This window comes from Chrysemys picta, chromosome 5, assembly GCF_011386835.1.
Source record: "Chrysemys picta bellii isolate R12L10 chromosome 5, ASM1138683v2, whole genome shotgun sequence".
Taxonomy (NCBI): Eukaryota; Metazoa; Chordata; order Testudines; family Emydidae; genus Chrysemys; species Chrysemys picta.
The window spans coordinates 47,308,403-47,334,515 of record NC_088795.1 but is presented as its reverse complement, the minus strand read 5'-3'; the positions used below and the strand labels follow the sequence as shown (position 1 = coordinate 47,334,515).

The 26,113-nt window shown below is 40.8% G+C and overlaps 1 long non-coding RNA gene across 1 annotated transcript in view; it reads right to left on the bottom strand.

Annotated features, from left to right (window-relative positions):
• Positions 1 to 26,113, bottom strand: part of LOC122174670 (uncharacterized) — a 539,243-nt gene that overhangs the window by 199,623 nt on the left and 313,507 nt on the right. The gene's annotated exons all lie outside the window — the stretch shown is intronic.

Sequence of the window (26,113 nt, the reverse complement as noted above, 5' to 3'; positions counted from 1 at the left end):
CTTCACATAACACAAGAACCAGGGTTCCCCAATGAAATTAATAGGCAACGGGTTTAAAATAAACATAAGTAAGTACTTCTTCACACATCACAGCCAATCTTTGGAACTCATTGCCAAGGAATGTTGTGCAGACCATAAGTATAACTGGGTTCAAACAGAATTAGATAAATTCATGGAGAATATATCTATCAATGGCCATTATCCAAGATGGTCATGAACGCAAACCCATGCTCCGGTGTCCCTAAACTTCTCATTGCCAGAAGCTGGGACTGGATGACAAGGGATAGATCACTTGATAATTACCCTGTTCTGTTCATTCCCTCTGAAGCATCTGACACCAGCCATTGATAGAAGACAGGATGCTGGGCTGTGTGCACCATTGGTCTGATCCCCTATAGCCATTCTTATGTTCTTATGGAAGGCCATCTGCCTTTCTTAATAATGATATGCAAGGAATTCACTTATTTTTATGGTACAACACATTGATTCTCCAACCCTAGACTGTAGTTAACCACAGTGTCACCTAAAGTAGGCTGATTTCTTCGTGCATTATTTTTAACGTATTTGCTTTATTAATTATTTTAAATTCATTACTATACTTCCAAGTTCAATGGTGTCTGGAAAAGCCAGAGGAAATGCACACAAGACTAGGAAGTTTTTAAGGTTTCATAAACTTCAGGAGGCACTGTGACTTTAGATTAGCATATTTCTATCTGATGTAACCATCCTGGGATTTTCATCAGCTAGTCTTCCTTGGAAGGAAAAAAGGTAATTTTTTTTCCATTTACCCAAAGATTTACAGTAAAAATTGATAGGCTTTATAAATAATACAGCATTTTCTTCACAATAGAGTATTATAATATGCTGATGACAACATTTGAGAATATATATGGTAATATTAAAGAGGTAAAACTGAAACATTCAAATGATGTTTCAGAGAGTTGTGTGGGTTTCATTAACAAAACGCGTGCAATATGTAAAACTGAACTCATAAAGTGAAATTCTGGTTCCATTGAAGATAATGGATATTTTGCCATTGATTTCAGTGAGGCCAGGATTTCACCTGTGGAAACTGTAAAGAAAAACCAATGCAATGCTGTGATGGTCTTTGTTCATGGGGGGCCTTACCCAGTGGTCAAGGTTTAGTCCTTTTCACCTACAGAGGGAGTTTTGGTAGGGGAACCTGGGCCTTCCCAAACCACCAGGTTCTGGCCCAGGGTTCTGTGAGAGTGACAAAAGGGTCTGACACCCTGGAGTGCCTTAAGGCTGTCCCCCCGGACTACTTCCTACCACTTCTCTATTCGCAGTCTGTACAGGAAACATGAAGGGGGACAGCTCAGTGCTTGGCACCTCTATGTACCGGGCGTGGCATGGTAACTCTCTCTGGGAGCAACGGCTGCCTCCTTTCATGCCTTGGCCTTCCAGCCAGGTTAGTTCCGAGTCTCTCAGGGGTAGTCCACAAACCAAGCGCAGGGAATCGAGACAAATAAACTGGATCAGTATGTGACAGTGGGAAATGCCTCTATGTACCGGGTGTGGCATGGTAACTCTCTCTGGGAGCAGTGGCTGCCTCCTCTCATGCCTTGGCCTTCCAGCCAGGTTAGTTCTGAGTCTCTCAGGGGTAGTCCACAAACCAAGTGCAGGGAATCAAGACAAGTAAACTGGATCAGTATGTGACAGCGGGAAATGCCTCCCTCTCAGGTTCTATCAGAAGCTGGTCCTCCCTTCCTTAGGGAGGGATGTTCAGGGAGCTGTGGATAGTAGAGATCCTGCCTTCCCTCAGTCCTTTCTCTCAGGAGTTTCAAGGTTAAGATTCTTTATTTTCCCTGGCCTGCCTCCAAGTTAGTTATGCTCCCTTTTTACATCTCCTCCAGTCTATGCACCTCTTGCTGGTGTGGCAGAGCAGGGCTGGCTGAACCCCTTAACTTCTTATTCCCCAATGTGCGGTTTGTATACCCATCACAAACCCATTTGCAAAAGTAATTTTTGAATATAAAACACAGCTTTGTATTAATCTTGTTATGAAACCTACATACAAACAAATATGAAGGACAGAGCCCGACAAACTTGATATGTCACAGTAGCTAGCAGTGTTGCTGGCAAAAGATGCTGTACTCCAAAGCCTCTGCAATTGTCTTTTCATCTGACCCAGCAACATAGCATGCCTTATGATACAAGAGGACTCAGATGTTGAATATTCACTTTGAAAAACTAGGAAACAAATGTGTGGGGTAAAATAGTAAAAAAATAATAATAAAGCAAAGTCAGTTCCCATTTATTGGTAGAAGTACAGAAAGAGTGAAATGATAGGCTTCTGTCCAGGAACAATACAATATAGACCTCAATCTGACCACAAGAGAACTCATCTCAATATAACTGAAAACTTCCCTCTGTAAAATTGTGAGATACTCATCTCAGGGCAAATATCTATATCTCTATATAAAAAACAGTTCACAAAGATATTACAGAAGGTAATAAATATAGTCGGACCACTGGCTGCTAGAGTAGACAGACACAGTGGACTATTCTTAGGAGAAAATGTTTGTTTTGTTTCTCCAGATTTGTTCAGCTGAATCATACCGCTCAACTGAAATGGAGCCTCTCAAATGATAAACCAACATAAAATAACTTCTACGGATCTGGGCTGACTATTGAGGTTTTTACATTAGTGCTCATCTCCAAAGTATCTGAGTACATCCCAAGAATAAGAACTACAACAAAGGTATTTCTCTCTTCGTTCCCTGCTGGCAAGAGGAAAGCTTAGTATCTACTATTTTAATATAAAAGTGTGCTAGTGTTGGTATTTAAAGGCATTATTAAGTGAAAGTTTTGGCTAGAAGATGGATCATGCATTTAGCTGTGGTGCGGATAATCATTATTTTTATTTCATCTGACAATGGGTTCCATTGTCTTGGTTTAGCTCCTTTGAAAATCCCATGAAGGCTGTCAGAAGTCTCCCACTATTCATCAACAAAGTCATTATTCCAATAGAATATAATTTTGTGGAAACCATGGAAAGATAACTATGTCAATCCCATAGAGGGCCTTCAGGTCATATGGGACAGGCTCAGCCAATCAGCAGATCACAAGGAGAAATAATATGGAATCACCACCATTTTCCCATGTGACCTATCTTGGTTAACCAGGTTTGAGCTCTAATGAATCAGGCTGACAAAGTTTGCAGACACAGAAAAGCAAAGAAAGAATAATAATAATAAAAAAAACACTTCTAGAGAGTTTGCAGAGGCAAAATAACTTTTGAGCAAACCAAATTCCGGTTACACAGTTCGAATGCAGACACTGCTTTTGAGATTCAGGTCAAAAAGTTCACACAACTCTACTCCAGAGTCACAAGTACAAACTTTCATGTAAAAAGTTTAGAGGAAAAACAAATGTATAATTTTATTATATTTCAACGTATAGGTAACATTTTGTTTATGCCCATATACAAAAAATGAACGTGTGAACCAAAAGTGTAACTAAACTTTCTGTTTCATTCAAACATTGGAGAGAGAGCTGTAGATGAAATATTTTTCATACAGTTGTCAAAGCCAGAAACTAAAAGAGTTTTCTAGTTTAAAGAATACTATTAATTCTTCAATTTTTAAAAGATCAAAAGCAGATTTTAAAAACGATATTTTTCCGTAAGAAGTAGTCTTCTGAAGCAATGTCATTTGCTTTTAGCCGTGACGTGATTTCTTTGGGATATAAATGTGCAGAACCTCAGTCAGGATGCAGAGCAGCCAGTTAAAGAAAAACTTCAAAAAGAACCCGAGAAAGGAAAACTGCGTCGAAGTTCACAGTAATTTCTGCATAAAGTTCTGAAAAGGAAAGGAGCTTTGTAATGTGAGTTCTCAATTTGCAATTTCAGGTGCACTGTTCATCTAAGATGCTTTTCTTAAGACTGCTTTTTGCTTTAAGATCCAGACAGTCAAAAATTAGCCTTCTGAAGTTTTCTTTTTTTTTTAATTCTGTTTCTTCTCACATTTCAGAAGACTAGGTCTGGGGAAATGGGTCCTTCTTTACTTAGCTTTTCAGACAAAAAGAACAGCATTTACCTGTGTCACCCTTTCACACTTTTAATATTAAAAGCAATTCATGGATCACTGAAAAAGAATGAATAATCCTTAAAAAATATGGCTAAAGAAAATGTAGAATTGTATATAGAAACAGCTTTTTTAAATAATACCCTAGCTCATTTTAATGAAATTTAGAAAGCATTTGCTAATTATTAAGAGAAAAATAAAAATAAAGGCCATATGAACTCCATGTGATGAAATTACACACCTAAAAACTGGACTTAACACTGAAGTTCCTGAAAACAAAGGCTTTTGAATTTGGTATTCCAGTTTGGAACTCTGTAGACATACAAATGAATCATAAAGGTTGGATCGAGATCTGAATCTAGGTTTGGGAGATGTGAGGATATATGTAGTTTCTTTAAAAGTGCAGCAAGAAGCCAGGAGGGAGGGAACTGGGGAGAATATATTCTATGGTGGTTCAGAGACACACACAGACAGCAACATAAAAGATAATATGGATTTCACAAAGGCTCTTGTTTAGAATTAAAAGTTTTGTTTTACCTTTGTCACATGACATGGTGTTAAAAATTGATTAATTTTGAGCCAACGTAAGAGAACAAGAACATGCAAAGTTCTACAAGACTTTCATTTTGATAAGCCCCCAAAATGGTCTGACAAGTGAACATGTCACATGGCTCTGAACCACAAGGAAACTTAATGCAAAGACTAGTGAGATAGAAGTCAGCTTGTTATTATAGTCACTGGGGAGTAAAGCTGAAGGGTGAAGGTGAAGGCATATTCTTCTCCTATTGAAGCCAATGGCCAAACTCCCCAAAATATTTATTGATAAGTTGGTTTCGGATAAGAAAGCAGATAAGAATAACTACAACAGTGTTCTTTAAAAGATTAATGAGCATTTCTTTCTGAAAAAGAATGTAATATATGTACATGCTTTTACCAAAAGTGCAGAATCCCAAAGAAAGTGTAGAATGGCCCAATGTAAATACGGTGTTGTGACTTTGGTATCAATAAGGAAGAATAAATAAAATATTATCTAGTAGCTGGAATTTGAAAGAAGAAACATTATGAAAAATTATGAAAAATGACAGTTTATATCAGCTAAATCATACACAAATGGGGCAATTTGGCATAGCAGAAAGAACTAGTAAAAATGCAACTCGTACAGCAACAAAACAGAAGTATGCAGCAAGAAGCAGCAAATAAAAAAAATTGCAAGGGGGAAAGAAAGCATCATAGAAAATGTCTCTTAAGAGCAATAAGTTCCCTTGGCAGAACTTCAGCAGATGTGACAAAGGAGGACCTTTAAAGAAGAATTAATAAGAAACAGAATAGTCATAGGACTAAGGGATAGCAAGTTTTCAGTCTCTTCAGTTAGACCCAAATGTTATGCTTGTAAAAACTATAACTCAATTAATAGTGCAAGCAATCTGCTGTGTAATTTATATGCTAGCTCCAGCATAAGATCACATTAATCATAGAATCATAGATTATAGGACTGGAAGGGACCTCGAGAGGTCATCGAGTCCAGTCCCCTGCCCGCATGGCAGGACCAAATACTGTCTAGACCATCCCTGATAGACATTTATCTAACCTACTCTTAAATATCTCCAGAGACGGAGATTCCACAACCTCCCTAGGCAATTTATTCCAGTGTTTAACCACCCTGACAGTTAGGAACTTTTTCCTAATGTCCAACCTAGACCTCCCTTGCTGCAGTTTAAACCCATTGTTTCTGGTTCTATCCTTAGAGGCTAAGGTGAACAAGTTCTCTCCCTCCTCCTCATGACACCCTTTTAGATACCTGTAAACTGCTATCATGTCCCCTCTCAGTCTTCTCTTCTGCAAACTAAACAAACCCAGTTCTTTCAGCCTTCCTTCATAGGTCATGTTCTCAAGACCTTTAATCATTCTTGTTGCTCTTCTTTGGACCCTTTCCAATTTCTCCACATCTTTTTTAAAATGCGGCGCCCAGAACTGGACACAATACTCCAGCTGAGGCCTAACCAGAGCAGAGTAGAGCGGAAGAATGACTTCTCGTGTCTTGCTCACAACACACCTGTTAATGCATCCCAGAATCATGTTTGCTTTTTTTGCAACAGCATCACACTGTTGACTCATATTTAGCTTGTGGTCCACTATAACCCCTAGATCCCTTTCTGCCGTACTCCTTCCTAGACAGTCTTTTCCCATTCTGTATGTGTGAAATTGATTTTTCCTTCCTAAGTGGAGCACTTTGCATTTGTCTTTGTTAAACTTCATCCTGTTTAACTCAGACCATTTCTCCAATTTGTCCAGATCATTTTGAATTATGACCCTGTCCTCCAAAGTAGTTGCAATCCCTCCCAGTTTGGTATCATCCGCAAACTTAATAAGCGTACTTTCTATGCCAATATCTAAGTCGTTGATGAAGATATTGAACAGAGCCGGTCCCAAAACAGACCCCTGCGGAACCCCACTCGTTACGCCTTTCCAGCAGGATTGGGAACCATTAATAACAACTCTCTGAGTACGGTTATCCAGCCAGTTATGCACCCACCTTATAGTAGCCCCATCTAATTTGTATTTGCCTAGTTTATCGATAAGAATATCATGCGAGACCGTATCAAATGCCTTATTAAATTCTAGGTATACCACATCCACCGCTTCACCTTTATCCACAAGGCTCGTTATTCTATCAAAGAAAGCTATCAGATTGGTTTGACATGATTTGTTCTTCACAAATCCATGCTGGCTGTTCCCTATCACCTTACCACCTTCCAAGTGTTTGCAGATGATTTCCTTAATTACTTGCTCCATTATCTTCCCTGGCACAGAAGTTAAACTAACTGGTCTGTAGTTACCTGGGTTGTTTTTATTTCCCTTTTTATAGATGGGCACTATATTTGCCCTTTTGCAGTCTTCTGGAATCTCTCCCGTCTCCCATGACTTTCCAAAGATAATAGCTAGAGGCTCAGATACCTCCTCTATTAGCTCCTTGAGTATTCTAGGATGCATTTCATCAGGCCCGGGTGACTTGCAGGCATCTAACTTTTCTAAGTGATTTTTAACTTGTTCTTTTTTTATTTTATCCGCTAAACCTACCCCCTTCCCATTAGCATTCACTATGTTAGGCATTGCTTCAGACTTCTCGGTGAAGACCGAAACAAAGAAGTCATTAAGCATCTCTGCCATTTCCAAGTTTCCTGTTACTGTTTCTCCCTCTTCACTAAGCAGTGGGCCAACCCTGTCTTTGGTCTTCCTCTTGTTTCTAATGTAGTGATAAAAAGTCTTCTTGTTTCCTTTTATTCCTGTAGCTAGTTTGAGCTCATTTTGGGCCTTTGCCTTTCTAATCTTGCCCCTGCATTCCTGTGTTGTTTGCCTATATTCCTCCTTTGTAATCTGTCCTAGTTTCCATTTTTTATATGACTCCTTTTTATTTTTTAGATCGTGCAAGTTCTCATGGTTAAGCCAAGGTGGTCTTTTGCCACATTTTCTATCTTTCCTAACCAGCGGAATAGCTTGCTTTTGGGCCCTTAATAGTGTCCCTTTGAAAAACTGCCAACTCTCCTCAGTTGTTTTTCCCCTCAGTCTTGATTCCCATGGGACCTTACCTATCAGCTCTCTGAGCTTACCAAAATCTGCCTTCCTGAAATCCATTGTCTCTATTTTGCTGTTCTCCCTTCTACCCTTCGTTAGAATTGCAAACTCTATGATTTCATGATCACTTTCACCCAGGCTGCCTTCTACTTTCACATTCTCAACGAGTTCCTCCCTATTTGTTAAAATCAAGTCTAGAACAGCTTCCCCCCCTAGTAGCTTTTTCAACCTTCTGAAATAAAAAGTTGTCTCCAATGCAGTCCAAGAATTTGTTGGATAGTCTGTGCCCCGCTGTGTTATTTTCCCAACATATATCCGGATAGTTGAAGTCCCCCATCACCACCAAATCTTGGGCTTTGGATGATTTTGTTAGTTGCTTGAAAAAAGCCTCATCCACCTCTTCCCCTGGTTAGGTGGCCTGTAATAGACTCCTAGCATGACATCTCCCTTGTTTTTTGCCCCTTTAAGCCTAACCCAGAGACTCTCAACACTTCCGTCTCCTATGTCCATCTCTACCTCAGTCCAAGTGTGTACATTTTTAATATATAAGGCAACACCTCCTCCCTTTTTCCCCTGTCTATCCTTCCTGAGCAAGCTGTACCCATCCACACCAACATTCCAATCATGTGTATTATCCCACCAAGTTTCAGTGATGCCAACAATGTCATAGTTGTATTTATTTATTAGCACTTCCAGTTCTTCCTGCTTATTACCCATACTTCTCGCATTTGTATATAGGCATCTAAGATACTGGTTTGATCTTTCCTCCCAGTTTTGTCCTGACTCTCCTTTCTCTCTGCCAATATAGCCCACACTCCCTCTTGTTTCCGACCCATCTCCCCGGTCTCCATATTCCCCACTTACCTGTGGGCTTTGCTCACCTGTCCCCGTCAAACCTAGTTTAAAGCCCTCCTCACTAGGTTAGCCAGTCTGTGGCCGAATAGGGTCTTTCCTCTCCTCGAAAGGTGAACGCCATCTCTGCCTAGCAGTCCTTCCTCAAATAGCATCCCGTGGTCTAGGAAGCCAAAGCCCTCCTGGCGACACCATCTTCGCAGCCAGGCATTCACCTCCATGATGCATCTGTCTCTGCCCGGGCCCCTACCTTTGACAGGAAGAATTGAAGAGAATACCACCTGCGCTCCAAACTCCTTCACCCGTACTCCCAGAGCCCTGTAGTCACTCTTGATCCGCTCAGTGTCACACCGCGCAGTATCATTTGTGCCCACATGGATGAGTAGCATGGGGTAGTAGTCAGAGGGCTGGATAATCCTCGACAATGCCTCCGTAACGTCTCTGATACGGGCCCCCGGCAGGCAGCATACCTCCCGAGATGAAATGTCAGGGCGACAGATGGGCGCCTCCGTCCCCCTCAGCAGAGAGTCTCCGACCACCACTACCCTACGTTTCCTATTCGCAGTGGTGGCAGCAGACTTTCCAGCCTTAGGGGTACGAGGCTTCTCCTCCTTTACTGTAGGGAGTGATTCCTTCTTTCCTGTATCAAGAAGAGCATAACGGTTACCTATAACCACGGCAGGAGGGTTCGGAGCAAGGGTGGAGCACTGCCCGCTGCCAGAAGTAACCAGCTGCTGTTTCAAGCTTATAGCACAAAACTCTGTTTACCTTCTGTGCCTATATATTCCTACCAGCCCTCTGTCATGTTCAGAGTGTATTATATTTTACGAGAAACTGAAATACAGTTCTTAGGGCATGTGAATGATAAAGAGGGGATAAAGGCCGTTCCAGTAGAAGTCAAAGCTTTCATTGAAATACCATCACCTAAAATGTCTGAGAACTGAGTCAATTCCCTCAGTATAACAGATGCATGGAACAGATTTGCACTTAACCAGTCCTGTGAAGGCCAAGCTCTATATGAACCACATAAAGAACACTCTGAGTAGTTTCAAAAGCACAAGAGTGTGATTTTGCAGAGTTGCCAACTCATGATGTTATTGCAAGTTGCATAATATTTCATGTCTTTTTTTTTTTTAGGTTTGAGGTTGATGTCACATTCTGGGGTGCAAGCCAGATGAGTGAGGAGTTGTGTCATTCCTTTCCTTGTAACCATGAGTCCTTAAAATGCTTTCCTGCAGTAGGTCCTTTGTCTGGATGCTCCCAGCCTAGCATACATGGATGCACTGCATGACTGTGATCAGCAGCTCTAACTCCAGCAGCCTGCTTACACTGCTCTACAGCCAAAATGCTTCTGAAATAAATGTAGTCAAACTTTACTAATTCTGGGTCCCTGAGAACGAAAATGATGCTTAAAATTGTTGATTGGCTCTAGTTTTCAAGATATGCTATTGGGTCAGTATATACGACCCTTGACTTGGGAACGGTGGAGGATAAGTGAGTTATAAAGAGAAGGGATCTCAATTTAAACCAGAAATGACTAAAATACATCTTTGACTGGATCTATGAATAAATCTATGACTGGGTTTGGACAGTACTTGCTTTTTAGGCAAAACAATGAATGATGCAATCTGAAGCTGGTATTGCGGCATACATGATATGAATTGCATCATGTTATTCCTAGAAGTCATGGATGATGCAATCATAACGAAGCTTACATCACTCTGCTGAACAAATTGCCCTATATCAGCTCTAGAAATCATACAATGTCGTGCGCTCTTATTTGTCAGTGTTTGATTTTGCAAAGGGACACATTTCTGTTTAGCCAAAGTGAGCATAGATGCCTTGTACTTGTGTGAACAGTGCAGATAACTTCTGCTATGTTTGTGGTGAAGTGACTTTTTCATCACAAAAGCACAGTATAACCACTATGGTTAAGAAAGCCTATCACCTTTATTTTGGCTGCAAAATTGGAGATCAGGACAAGAGTTGGGCCCCACACATATGCTGCAACACTTGTGCAACAAATCTTCGACAGTGGTTGAACAGGAAAAGGAAATCTATGCCTTTTGCAGTGCCAATGATTTGGAGAGAGCCAACAGATCATACCAACAATTGTTATTTCTGCATGGTGCCTCCAGTTGGGAAAGGTGTGTCAAAGAAGAAAAAGCGGACTGTGCATTATCCAAACATTCCATCAGCTATACACCCAGTACCCCACAGAGAAGGACTGCCGGGTCCTGATGCACCAAAATCATTCTCACTTGAGTCAGACGAGGAAGAGGAAGAGGATGAAACTTCCGGTCCTGAAACATCAATGTCACAGGATCCACATTTTCTCCCATCCTCCTCCTCTGAACCACATCTCATAACACAAGGTGAACTGAATGACCTTGTCAGGGATTTGGAACTATCCTAGAGTAAAGCAGAGCTGTTGGGCTCCAGACTACAGCAGTGGAATCTCCTGGCAGGTGATGTTAGGGTTTCCATGTTCCGTGACCGTCAAAAGGATCTTGTCCCATTCTTCTTCATGGAAGGTGATCTTGTAGCCTGCAACAACATCGATGGTGTGATGGCAGCCCTCAACATCGTTCACGATCCAGATGAGTGGAGACTGTTCATTGATTCATCGAAGACTAGTCTTAAAGCTGTTTTACTGCATAATGGCAATGTTTTGCCATCAATTCCAGTTGGTCATGCAGTCCATATGAAGGAAACCTATGACAACATGAAACAACTTGTGAGGTGCATAAACTATGACCAACATCAGTGGCAGCTTTGTGGCGATTTGAAGGTTGTTGCTCTCTTGCTTGGTCTGCAGACTGGATACACAAAGTATTGCTGTTTTCTCTGAGAATGGGATAGTTGTGCAAGAGATTCCCACTTTCTTCCCATCAAGAAAGACTGGCCACTCCGACAGTCATTGGAACCTGGGAGGAAAAGTGTTCAGCATCCACCACTTGTTGAATCAAGGAAGATTTTGTTACCACCCTTACACATCAAGCTGGGTCTGATGAAGAACTTTGTCAAGGCCATTGACAAAACACAAGCAGCTTTCAAGTACCTCCGTGGAAAATTTCCAAGGTTAAGTGAAGCTAAGATAAAGGAAGGTGTCTTTGTTGGTCCTCAGATTCCTGAACTTCTTCGAGATGATGCATTTGACCATTCACTGCGTGGCAAGGAAAAGACGGCATGGAAAGCCTTCCAGTTAGTGGCAATACATTTTCTCGGAAACAACAAGGCAGATAACTACAGGTTGTTGGTGGAAAACCTCTTCAAGGCATGCAAAAGCCTTGGTTGCAACATGTCACTGAAGATACATTTTTCCACTCTCATCTAGATTTTTTTCCACCTAACTGCGGAGCAGTGAGCGACGAGCATGGCGAGCCATTTCACCAGGACATTGCAACAATGGAGAAACGCTATCAGGGCAAATGGAGCCCATCAATGCTTGCAGACTATTGCTGGACAATGACAAGAGATGCTCCATTTAATGAATATAAGAGACAAGCCAAGAAGCGCTGAGTAGACACTGAATAGGACTAAACTATGTACATAATAGTTTTTTGCCTTTTGTTTCATAATAAATGTTATTTATATAACCCTTTTGCTGATTTTTAAAGTGTTACATAAACAGGACAGGTGAAATATTATCATGTAAAGCAATCATAAACACATGAAAAGACCTAGGTTTACAATTTATGATTAAAACTCTACTATCTACACAATATACATAGACATAAAATGTAAAAACCTAAATATCTTAGAAACAGTAGCCAATCAGTTGTTTTAATTGTCATATTTGAATTCAGCACAACAAAATACATAATAAATAGCACATTTTATGTCTGAAGCATCCGACTTCTCAAAAATTGTAGACCAGTGTAATTGCACCGCAACCACACTCTGGCCTCCACCAGCCTCGTTGGCAATGCCCCTCAGCCCTAAATGTTCTCAAAACTGTGTGCTCTGCAATGTCCAGCCCTTCCCTAGACCATTCACAGGAATAAGAAGGAGCGTTTGCTCCTCTAAAGAGAAAACCTGCACAGCTTATTGCTTTAACTGGAGTTAACTTTCAATTTTAATTCAAACTCAGCTCAGGGTTTGTTTTAGATTAAAAATAACACATTTATTAACAAAAGGAGATAGGTTTTTAAATGAGTTCAACTATAAAGGACAGAGTTAGAAATGGTTACAGGCAAGTGAAAGTGAGAAATGCTTTCTATAGACTAAAAACTTAACAAAACTACAGTCCTGATTCAAGGTAAGATTCTTACCACTCTTTTTTCCAGAAAGATGGCTGCTCACCCCCTTGGTGGACCCACAAAGTTCAAAGAGCTTGTTTCCTTAGTCTTCTTAAGTGAAAGATAATTTGGGGTCTTTGGCCTTCTCTTTTATAGTCCAGTGGATCTTTGAAATGGATTCTTTAGAAAGTTACCCCCCAAAGTAAACTTCTTTCAAGCTGTAAGGAAGGAGACATGGAATTTGCTGATGAAGAAATTCCATGCTGTTTTTTCCCCCCTACTGGAGTTTGCTACATTGAAATCAGTGGTTACTGCTACTCAACTCTTATGGCACCTGGTGGAGGTGTTGACCTGCTCTTTGTCTATGAGAAACCTCATTATCCACTCCTGAGATTTCTCTGGTAAACATATTATAGTTCCATATTTCCTTTATATTTGTATGGTCCCTTCGGCATTTACCATATATACACCATAGCAGAATATTAATGATCAGTGTGTTATTAGTTTTCCAATTATGCTTACATGATATATCAGATTCAGTTTATATTAAGGATTTGGGATACACTGATACAGTGATTTGAGAATTGGTCAAGCCAACTGAAACTCATTGCCAGATACAAGTGATCCCCTTGCTCTTGTGCAAGGATGCTAGTTGTGTAATATGTAGTGTCTTTTTTTTTAGGTTTGGGTTTTTCTTTTTCTTTTTTAAGGCTACTCATGATTTCCTGATTTCTGGGCTTTCTTCTGATTGCTGTCTCCAGGTCTCTGGGGGAGGTTATTCCTTAATACGGTGAACACCTTAGTTAGCATTAACTCACACTCAAACTCCCTGCAGGGTTTAAAGAGGGACAATACTGTTGAAAATGGTTGTTCCACAACCACAGCCCTCTTCCGTGTCCCCTCTCCTAACCCTGGGTCACAATTCCAATGGAGCACATGGGGAGGGGTTTCTGTAGGATCAGAGAGGGGGGAATGCATACTGTGGAGCCACCATTCCCCTCTCTCATTGACCCTACATCCATTAGTTGCTAGATTTCACTACCTATACTCTGCTCACATAAGGCCCTGTAGCAGGGTGCTGGTACAAAAGCACTTAATTAGCCCCTGCCCAGTCAGCTCCAATCAGGGGAAACAGATTGGGGCTGATGGAAAAGGCCTGATGCCGGCCTGAGGATTGGCAACACCTGCTGGCCTGACAAGCTAAGGGCTATAAAGGCTGGGAGGGAGCCGGGAGGCAGGGGGCAGCCAAGGAGAAGTCAGTCAGAGAGGGAACTGGAGGTCTCCTAACTGAAGGCTGTCTCTACTTGTAAAGGATGTGACTAATCCTGTAAAGCTTGTATATAGATAGACACTGGTGGTGGGACAACCTTGAGTAAATAAAGACACTGGTGTTGCACAACCCTGAAGCCTCTCTGAGCCTTACTGGGGGCAGCAAGCAGTCCCCAGGAAGAGGGATGGGTCATGGAACCTGTTACAGGCCCTTTAAAAAACATGTAAAAGTCAGAAGAGAAAACTATAGCATTTTGCATAACTGCTTAGCTGATTAAATATATACATTTATCTCAGATGATCTGCTAATACCATGTCTCTTTCTCAATAAAGAGGGCAGACCAAATTCAAGTAAATTTTTGTGCCAACACAAATACTCCTGATTTTCCTAAACCCTTTTATCCAAATCGCTGCATTATCCAAATCCCTTCTTTGCCCCCCAGAAGGGATTCAGATAATGTAGAGGGGTGGATAATAAAGCAGAGGACCACTGCTCCCCCTCATCGTCCATGGGAGAGGCCAAAGTGATGCTGAATGGCTCCTGCAGCAGCGCAGGGAGCCTCTGCAGCCCTATTGTCATGGGACCAGCTGAGCAGGGCTGTGATAGCAGAGCTGCAGAGGGCTCCCTGCCCTGCCACTGCTGCCTTTTGGATTACTTGAACCTCCCCATAATCCAAATTAATTCCATGTCCCCCATGCTATTCGGACTATAGTTAGGAGTATACCCGTAGAGAGAGGTTTATGAAAGATTGTGATTTGGAGATGTAATCAAAGGGATCTATGAGTAATCCCAGAAAGTTCCAACACATTGACAGTAGATGTGGACTCTGGCATTTCCCATCTGACTGATCTTTCATCATCAATGCACAAAGGAGAAACTGACAAGGAACAAGAGAACAATACAGACTCTAATGAAAGGCTGATACTGAGAAAATCAGAGAAGGAGACTGAATGTCCTGAAAGACTCATAGAGACTTAATAACCTGCCTGGAAAAGGGGTGTTTGAGGAAAGTGAGTGGTAAAGACTCATTTGAGAGTGATGAGGTGGTAACCTCTCCTCTCTAAGTAGTTGACATACTGGGTTTATGGAAATGTACTAGATGGGTTGAGAATTTAATATATGTGTTATTAGATAGTTGTTAACCTTTATGTATATGTATATGCGATTTGATTTGTTTTTCTTTAAGAGGGAAGACGTAGAGATATGTTTATAAAAGACTGTGATTTGAAGATGCTCCTTCATAAGGAACACTGTTGGGAGTATGGGAATTTGGAGATGTGCCCTGAAGGCAGGAACTGGAAACACCACATGGCTGTGTGCAGCAGTTCACTGCAGAAGCTCTCCAGTTTGTTTTATTAACGTTTTATTCCTTTCTCATTCACTGGTTTGTTATTTAATGAACTCCAAGATCATTACAATACCATATGGCTAGAATTGCTCTTTAGCCTAAACCATTTGACTGGAATCCATTATTAATGCATTGCAATGCCTATATATTTTATTGTTGTTTCTCCCCATAACACTGTAGTGTTTAAATACTATGTTTGTGAATTATATTAAATTCAAAGAGCATAAATGCATTTTTTTAAAAGGTGAGAAGAAGTAGGAAGATGATGGAGGATGGTGCACAAATTTGGTTATTGTACAATTTATCTCTAAAATCTTGTTTGTTTTCCCTGGATCCATAACCACATAATGAAGGGACTCTATTTATCTAATTGCCTGGATCTATACTCCATAATTTTACTCATGAGGAAACTAGAATCTGATTCAACACTGGAGATACTAAAATTTTCCAGAAAGTGGTTGCATATTTGCAACCTCCATTTCATCAGTGAAACAAAATATATTGATGAGTTTTCAATTGTTTATGTGCTACGGGTTTTTGAGTCAGGAAAAAAAGAAAACTGGATAGCCCTGAAGCGTAATATTCATGGGGTCATTCTTACAAAGGGTTTTCAAAGTTTAATGGAACATTTTTAGGAAGGCCATTTACAGAAGGAAATTATTCTGAATGTCCATGTTTTGTATTTTTTCCAAAGACACTTTGTAAGCAACTGATACAATTATTACTGGCTTATGAATGGCTGGCCTATGTATATTTAAAAATTGGACACCAATGTATGACAAAGTCTTCCAATATCAACTTTCTCTGGTTTAAAATGTATATGGTAAGTCTCTCTTCCAGGTACTTGTGGGTAATTTTATTTTTAGAGGCGCTTGCTGTACACCACAATAAAATCAATTTTAAACACATTAGAACAACCACTTCATAGAAGGCAACCATCTAACTGTTCAAGAAATAAAACCAAAGGAACCAGGATGAGTAAAAGCAAGCACAGTGGAGAGGAAAAGATAAAAAATATAAGACCAGTCACAAAACACCCTTGGAATAAAAACATTTCATGATTTTTTAAAAAGTGGTAATATGTTGGCAGATGAATTTCAAAGATGAGGGAATAATTCCATATCCTAGGACAGTGGTCTCCAAAGTGGGGTGACAAAGAGGATCCTTGGGGGTGCACCTGCTTTGTCAGGTGGAAGTCCGAGCGGCTTTTTTTTTGCTTCAGCGCGGCAGGGGGTGCGTGCTCCAAAATTTTTTATTGATAGGGGTGCGCGATCAAAAAAGTTTGGAGACCACTGTCCTAGCACAGCAAACAACCAGTTGCTTACTGATCTAAGATGCTATGGTGAGACCCTTAAGCCATAAGTAGTGTCTGACTGCAGACACAATCAGATCAAGGCTCAAGATATGAGTCTAAAGTTTTGCCTAGTCCTATACCAGTACAGGCTTTCAAGATCAATGGTGCCAGCTGACACTGAATCTACCAGCATAATATAATAAGTATGATATAGCTGAAGCTAGTGAATAAACTTGCTGCCACATTCTGAACAAGTGGCAATTGATGCAGAAACCCTGCTGTGATGGAAATTATAGTAATCGAAGTTCATCATCACAATGCCTATGTTTCTGATGCAAAGCATCATGGCATAAACAACAACATAGCTTGGTCTTATTGTGCAACTGAAGAAAACAATTCCATACCATAGTCTCTCTTCTTTATATTGAAAGGGTGTGGTCAAAAGTGATGCCAGATTCTTGTTATTTCCTGTCTCTGAGCTGCCTTCCTGTTTGTTCACCCTTAGACCATGAGCTCCTTTCTTGTATGTCTGCAAAGTGCTTAGCACATTGTGCATGCTACCACAAAATATAAAATAATACTGATTAAATAATTAATTCTGGGTATTTTATAGGACTTATCTCTGACTGAGGAGATGTGGATCAATCAAGAAATGACCTCAACCTTCCATCAACATTCAAACCAAATCCAAACTTAATGCTCTCTCACCTTTGAAAAAAAACTTTTTCATGTCTTTACCTCTTCACGTCCTGGTTCTGTCCAGGACTGGAATCTGAAGTGCAGTTTTACAGCAGGAAAAGTCATCCTTTCGTTTGTTCCTGCCTGACTGTGAAACGGGAAATTGCAAAAATCTGCTCTTGTCAGCTTTCTCAGCAGAATTTTGCAGGTCCAAATACAGTTGGGGCAAGCAGCTTAATTTATGGGTGCCCATTGACCTAATCAAATGTAACTTCCAAAACCTTCATGAAGTGCTGAGAGATGGTTGTTGCTAACACAATCTTACACACAGCAAAACAATTTTAATGCCGAGATTATTAAATGTGCCTTTACTGTGAGCCTGAAAAATCCTGTAACTATAATGAGATGCATGACTTCTTTTTACACACCAGCCGTGATTTGTGATGAATGCAGCCTGGGTGATGATAACTGTACTGACACCTGAATAGCTTAATAAGTAAAGGCAATTTTATATTGCCACGGTACTATGTATTGACAGATGAATTATAGATTTTGAATTACTGTAATTTTTTGGGGGAAGTTAAAGTCTAGACATTTGGGGGGGGATTTTAATAAAGAGAAAAGTGTTGGTTTTAGGAGCAGTATAAAGGAGAAATGAAAATAGAGCATAACGTGGGACGCTGACACAAAACATATGGTAGCAGTTGCAACAAAGCAATACTAGGTAATACTATCATCTACATACACTTCTCTGTAACACAGAGGCAGAGAAAGGGAGAAGTGCTAATTTATTCTCTCTCTGTTCAGCATATTCATTGCCATTTGTCAGGATGTGACATATATTTCTCTTCTATCTGGGTTAAGGCATTATGCTGTTGAATACAGAATTGAGGCATGGCAGCAGTTTACTGCTATCTGGCTGACTATGCTGCTGAAAGAAAATACTTGAGCAGAAAAAAAAATATGTCTACTGTGTTCCAAGGCAGCAATATGCACTATTATAATAATTACTGAGGTGTTCAATAGGGAACAATAACGATTAAAAAATTTTGTATCACTGAGGGTATTGTGCAATATACTGGGGTCTTCGTTGTAATTAGCATGTTACCCAAAACTGTGATTTTAGTGTATCTGTTTTCACTGGAAATAAATTAACAAACAAGGAGTGGGAGAAGAGAGAGAATAAGCAACTTCCCTTCTAAACATATTTAAGTAAATAAATGAGTGTAATAAATCATTTTGAACTCTGCCTTTAACTCTGATCCTTTTGCAAATATATGCATTTGTGGAACTCTGACGGTGTGAAGGAAAGCTGCATTTTGCAACAGAGAAAGACCATCAAATGCTCCTTCCCTTGCTCACCTGAAGATTCTCATTGGGAATGGAGTCCTCTAGATCAAACTGTGGTCTGCAGACCCCTGGGGCTCCGCAAGGGTACTCCAGGGGGTCTGTGGGCCCCACTGATCAACTTCTCCCATTCCTGCTCCCTCCCTCCCAGTGCCTCCTGCATGCCGGGGAACAGCTGTTCCCCCACAGGCAGGAGGCACTGGGAGGGCGGGGAGGAGCAGGGACGGGGTGCGCTTGGAGGAGGGGGCAGAATCATGTCCTGGGCCACCAGCCCTGCTGATCAACTCCTCCCTTTCCCTCCCTCCCAGTGCCTCCTGCACACTGGGGATCAGCTGTTCAGCAGTGTGCAGGAGGCGCTGGGAGGGAGGTGAAGAAGCGGGGATGGGGCACGCTTGGGGAGGGGGCAGAAAGAGGGGGCAGGGGTGAAGTTGGGGTGGGAAAGGGTGGAGTGGGGGGTAAAGCCTGGGGCTGAGCAGTGTTGGGGGGGCTGCACATTTTTTAAAATCAAAATGGGGGTCCTTGGGTTGCTAAAGTTTGAGAACCACTGCTCTAGATTAATAAATCTGGGATACTTAAATGGGCATGGAGCGGACAGCTCTGAATCATGAGCACAAGACCTGCTGGTCCTCAAATCACGCACAGGCCTATAACAGTAATAGGCAGGGATGAAAAGGAAAACACCGGGACAGATATTTTGGAACAGGACCAACTCCTGCCATCCCTAGTCCCTTTCAATCATCTAGTCAGCCTTCAGACTGAGTCATGAATAGAAACTGGAGTAACTGTGGTAGTTGATGGTCTCCACTGGACAGCTGATACTATTCAGTTTTCAGAGCCCTTCAGTGCGGCCAGTCACAAGGTAACAAATGCATGCCCCAGCAGGACTGGACAGAATCACCTTAAAATGGTTCAGCTCATTCCTTTCAGACCTAGAGCTGGAATAGTACAGAGCTTTAGGGGCACATTTGAACCAGGATTACAAAATATTGCCAGTAGCATGGTAGACAAAATCATCTCCTTTCTATTTAGGCCTTTAAACCTTGCTCACTACCATAGCAGCGTCTTCCCAGCTCTCTGCATTACAGACACATGCCCCAGAAAGATGTGTCTCAGTGTAACATAGGAATCTATATATAGTCCATGAGTTCTGGCAATAGAAATGTCAATTGGCATTTGCAACGACTTCCAGCCCAGACTAAGATGTTTATTTCTTTTCTGTTGATGAGTGGAATTAATAATAAGACCTAACACATTCCTTTTCAAAACACAGTTTCTGTTAACTAATATTTCTTCCAGATTAAAGTCACAGAGGCATTTTGCTGCCCTAGGCAGACTACAGTATTTGAATCTCCTCTTCCCAGTTCTTCTGTTCTATCCCATTCCATGCCAACATTTAAAAATAGATTTATTTTAACATCTTGGCCTCAAGTTTTAATTAAGAAGGCATTTTTAAACTCTCAGATCTCCTTTGTAGTTGTCCTTTCTTCATTTTCCTGCCGTTCCTCTTTTTTAGTTAGCAGTTATGTCTTGGTGTATCTTCAAGTCCCTCTGTTTCCCCCTCAAATTTATATTACTATAGCATTTATTATTTCATCTTTCCTTCTTTCTTCACCACCCCACTGCTTTCTCTTCCTCATTTCCTGTGTTGTTGCTTTCACTCTCTTCTCTCCCATCTCCAGTCTTTCCCATCAATCACCCTTCCTCCTCTATTTTTCCCTTTCCCTCAGACACCCCCATCACTTACATACATAACCCTGCACACACACATATATCAATTAATCACTCAAACACTCTTCTGTCCCTCTCTCTCACACACACACACACCCACAGTCATTGGCCTCCTTTCAGGCAGAGAACAACAAAATCACCAGCCTAACCCCCACACACACACAGTAACTCACATTTGTTGCCCCCTCCAAACATACAAACAAACTTGCTGTGCATACATGTTCCTTCTTTTGCGTCTCCGAAATTGAGAGAACTATGGGACAAAGTATGTATATGTGAGGGGGGGAATACAGATATGACACCCTGGCACCCCTTTATTCACCACGGTCATATAATTAGGATATGTTGTGCACAAAGTATGCCTTCTGAGGTATCATTCTAAAAGTCTTGATCTGCTAGACATTAATATTTTGTTGGATTGTAGGTGCTATCATCGTATGTGAAGTTATGAAGTTTGGCTATGTATGTGTTACTGAAGCATGTTGTGAGGTTGAAAACATCCACAAGTAGCCTTTCAGGTACAACAATAAAAAGGCCAAACAATGTTAATGGCTTATTGAGGAAATGCACACAAACACAAAGATTACTCCATGAGCTGTGTACAATAGAAACCTCAGAGAGATAGGACTACACAATGGGAACTGTTTGACCCAGGTCACAGGAAAAGAGCTTTCCAGCAAGTGGGAAGAAGATATAAAAGGGAGAAATGACATCATGATGGGACTCTCCCTACAACAACACACCTGAAAAACAAATGAGGAACAAAGACTGAACTGGGGAAAGTGATGGTCCGAGGCTAAAGGGATTTCTAACCTGTGTATGAAAACCTGGGAAACCCAAGCTGCAAAGCACAGGCAGCTTGTACCTTAAAAATCTGCCAGCCTATTTAGCACTCAGGGTGAGAATTTGCTAATTCATATCCTATCTATCTAGTAGCTTAAGCTCAGTTTGAGTTTTTCTTTATTTACTAGGTTATCTGCTTTGATCCGTTTGCTATGATTTATAATCACTTAAAATCTATCTTTTTGACTTAATAAATTTATTTTATGTTTTAATCCGAACCAGTGTGTGTTAGTCTCTGTGGAAAATCTCAGATTGGTTACCAAGTGTGCATGGTCCTCTTCACATCGAGGGAGTGGCGGACCGGGTATTAAACCCATATACTGGCCAGATTTGACCAGGGCAGGATGGTACTGCTCTGGGGTCCTAGGCTGGTGATTAGAGAGCCTGCATGTTACTGCAGCTGGGTGTGTCCCTATCTGTGGGAATGCTGGTGAAAGTGCAAGCTTAGAGGACTTTGCAGCTTGTCACAGCAGCCCGGTCTATGGGGAAGCCTAGGCTAGTAGGTCAGAGGGCTCAGTAGTACCCAAGTTCCAGGTGGCACCCCAGGAGAAACTCATCATAACAGGGTTCTTTCTTTTCCTTCTGGATGGAGTAAAAGACATTCACTTGGCTTTTCAGGCTCAGTGCACTGATCAGACCTCAGCAGCATACTCTGATTGGTTTAGTTGTGGATAAGAGAGATGCTTCAGTTCCAATTAGAAATTCAGCAATATCTCTGTAGGGGAAGTGTGTAGGGGAGAGGGAACTAATAAGGGCAGTAGTACTGGCCTACTCAGGGGGCAGGTGTACAGAGAGAAAAGTGTTAGAGGGCACTAGGACCCCATGAAGGAGATGGAAACAGCCATAGCAGTAAAAGGTTTTGCCTATTTTTCATTCCTAGTTTACGTTTATGTTGCCCCTCTATCCTGCCATCACATGTTCTGCCTATATGTTAGGGTCTGTCCCTTTCCTGTCCCTATATGGATATTAGTCAATAGTTCCTTAAAGTGCCCATTCAAAGTGGGTCCTCCAAACTATAGGCTGTGTCTGCACTAGGTTTTTTCTTCAAATGTGCCACTGTTTCACTGGTGCTATGCTAGCATAGATTGTCCGCTAGTATTTTGACCCGGTGCAGTCTCTAACCCTTGCTCAGTGTAGATTTAAAAGACATGATACAGTAGTTAAAATACTACTGCCCACTGCCAGTTTCTCTATTCTATCACTTCCATTGCTAGTGGAACTGCATTAATGACAGTGCAATGGTGGGAAATCTGAAGAAAATTGCTAGTGCAGACAAGTCCACAGTAGCTTCCTCTCCTGTTGTAAGGGTAATTTCTTCTCCTCAATGCCATTTGCTAGTATCTTTAATTTTCAAATGATACTTTTGATGAACATGTTAACTGGGCATTTCCTCCAAGCTCAGTTTCCCAGACTAGCCATAAGCAGTAATACATAATTTCATGCATCCATAACAGGGTAATTTATTCTGACAAAGTGCAATAGAAAAGAAGTTATTCAGATAAAAAAGAGCAAACAGAATTAAAACCGGACAAGCTGGCCTTACTTCTGACAGGCTTCAACTTGCTATGCGGAGAGAAAAAAAAAGTAATTGGAAGTAGAAACAAATCTATTTTTTCCCCTCCAAACTTTGGAAATACCTGATTGATCTTCTGGCACACACATAGAAGAAAAGTAAACTGTTGATCATGTTGTCCTGCATTGTCAATTGTAAACATGTCATGCACTGCTACAGTATTTTACAGTCACTTCATCCAGGATTCATAGGCCAGTTAAGGAACCTTGTAGACAGATGACTTTTTTTCTTATAATAAAACATACCTCACTTATTTCAGTTTTCAAAAATCTGTGTGTGTGTGTTTTGAAGGATGAGAGGGAGATAGTATATTTCCATCTCCAGTATTAAACAGCCTTTTTCCATTGGTATCTTTAGCTGTAATTAAATGTGCACTTATGAATAAACCTCCAGATAGCAGTTTCCTAACAGCAGGTCACTCACTGTCCATAAGGTAAATTCTGCAGCAGGCAAGGCAGAAACTATTTTAGTTTGTCCATCACATAAAAAGAATGGGCAATTATGTCTTCAGTTACACACTGTGGCTTAAGTTTTGGCTTCTATGTGTGCAAGTCAGTGCAGAATTTGGCTCCATCTCTCTCCTGGCCCAATTATCAAAAGGGAATCATGAGTTTTGGGAGCCTCAGTTTTTTTCATGCTTAACTAAGACACTTTAAAAGGGACCTGATTTTGAGAAATTGCTGAGCATCTGCCTTCTAAAAATCAGTCCTGTTTAAAGTATCTGAAAAGTTGGGCATCCAAAAATGGGAGGCACCCAAAATCACTAGTCATTTAAAAAAAATTGGCACTCTATTTGCAATTTTTCTTTAGATAACCAAAAACAAAATCCACAGAACCAAACAGAAAGGGGTTTAAGGATTGAAATATCCATGAAAGTGATGGGCTCAGTCTTTGTCTGGTAACAAGTAGAAACAAATTTCAACCCATACAAGTCTGCGTTTCCCTCAGACTCAGAGAATGCTTTGGAGGATGTTTATATAACTATCCCTATAATGCCTTCCCACATAAATATACACAAGTAATAATCCTCTCACTGATAAAAAGAGCCTAAGGATTTTGGTCTGTCACTTTTAATACAGTTTATCTCTGATACTGCTAAATAATTCCTGTTTGGCTCATTCATCCTGTCTAAAAGGAAAAAAATAAAAAAGACAGTTAACACATTTAACATGTAGAGAGGTGATTAAAAGTACCCTGCATATTCAGAAACCAGATTGTGTAGACCAATAATGTAGAATATAAGAGAAAATGAAACAAGGTAACAGCATTTGTGTTTCTTAACTCACTAGAGATTTTTAATCAAAGTGAAATTATTGCCAATTAACTCCAGTACTAGTACTGGTTCACACTAGTCTGGATACTTCACTAACACTTTACTAACCTTTGGTTCAGGACACGCACATTTGTGCTTAACCCCACGCCAAATACATCCATGGTTTACTTCAGACTCAGCCTGGAGTAAACCCATTGTTTATGACATAAAACCAACATGAGTGGAGTGTACGGACATGTTAATTAACTTTAATTAACTCAAGTGTAGACATATCCTAACTGTGCAGAGATGGTTCTATTTTTATTTTTTAGTTCTGCAATGTCAGCTTTACTGTAATGTTTTGCATTTGATACTCTGCCTGTGCTCTAACTTTTTTGCTGCCCCAAGCAAAAAAAAAAAAAGCGCTGCCCCGCCGTAACAACCCCCTCCCCCACCCCAGCACCGCAACAACAAAAAAAAAACCCGGAGCGCCGCCCCGCCGTAACAAACCCCCACCCCCAGCACCGCCCCGCCGAAACAAAACCAACCCCCCCGAGCGCTGCCCTGCCGAAACAAAACCAACCCCCCAGCACCACCCTGCCGAAACAAAAACAACCCCCCCAAGCGCCGCCCTGCTGAAACAAAAACAACCCCCCCGAGCACCACCCCGCCAAACCAAAAAAAAAAAAAAAAAACCTGAGCGCTGCCCTGCCGAAACAAAACAAACAAACCAAAAATAACCCAGAGCGCCGCCCCGCCACCCCAAGATTGGCCACCCCTTACAAGGGGTCGCCCCAAGCACGTGCTTGGTTGCCTGGTGCCTGACGCCAGCCCTGTTTTAGATGGCTGTAGAGGAAATTTGGAGAAAGGTGTAGGAAGAAGGAAATTGCAACAGCTGAGACTAAATGTGACCAATAAAATAATGGGAAAAAATTGCCTATTTCTTTCCTTTATTCTTTGATGGGATTGATCTTTGCATGCTGTTTAGTTTTGTATAATAACAGCTTTAGGCCATATGAATAATTAGGGTTTTTTTATTTTGTTTTGTTGAAGCTTTTCTTACAGCTTCTACTGTGGCAAAGATAGAAGTAGGTTTTATCTGTTTAACTCTCACTCGTGTGTGTGTGTGCACACACACATGCACACACTAACTATAGACCTCCTTTTCAGAGATACACATTGTGTCATCGATGCTCGGCACCTCTTCAAAGCAGGCCACATATTAATGTGCAGTCAGATATTTAAATGAAGTTAATCTCTTACTGCCACTTGCTTCATCGACTATTTGAAATCACACAGCTTAGAAAATAGACATTTCAAAATGTCTGGCACATTTTGTATTGGTCTTGCAGATAATATATTGCAAGTAGTCATGATGTTTGCTTTCATGGAAGCGTCTCTTGCTTTTAAAAAAATAAAATTTACTCTCAACATTTTGTTGCTTATTATCCCGTGCTAAACTACTTCCTTTCCAAAGGTTTACAAATAGTTCTATGTATTCCATAAAGGTTTATTTCTGTCTGTCAGTGCTATAATACTGAGTCTATACTAAGTCGTTAATTTAAAGGAACAGTTGTATCTTATGGCAAAATATAACCAGAACCAAATGCTGCTGAACTTGGATAACCAAACAGATTCAGTATAATTGCTGCATTTCTTAATAAGTTAAACTGCTGTATACTTTATTCTGGGTAGGGGCAGAGAGGAACTGCATCTATTGAATAGGTAGGATTCCTATCAGTTTATGATGCTGTCAGTAAATATAAAACAGATGGTTCACCAGTTTGGCCATGAAAGAATACAAGTACCTCATAAAGCCTTTGACAGAGGAAGCTGGAATTTATGGGGGAGGCGCTGTACGTACACGCATATGTGTGTGTTCGGGGGGGGGGGGAAGCAATTAACTGACCATTATTCTGTAAAATCCCCTTTGATATATTGTAAGAGAGGAGACTGACATTTAAACTGTCTGAATTTGCGCTGGACTTAAATTATTTTAACAAACACAAACTAGCAGGTTTGTTTCCACTGAGTTTCGTAATCCAAGTTTTTCTTGGAGTTTTCTGAA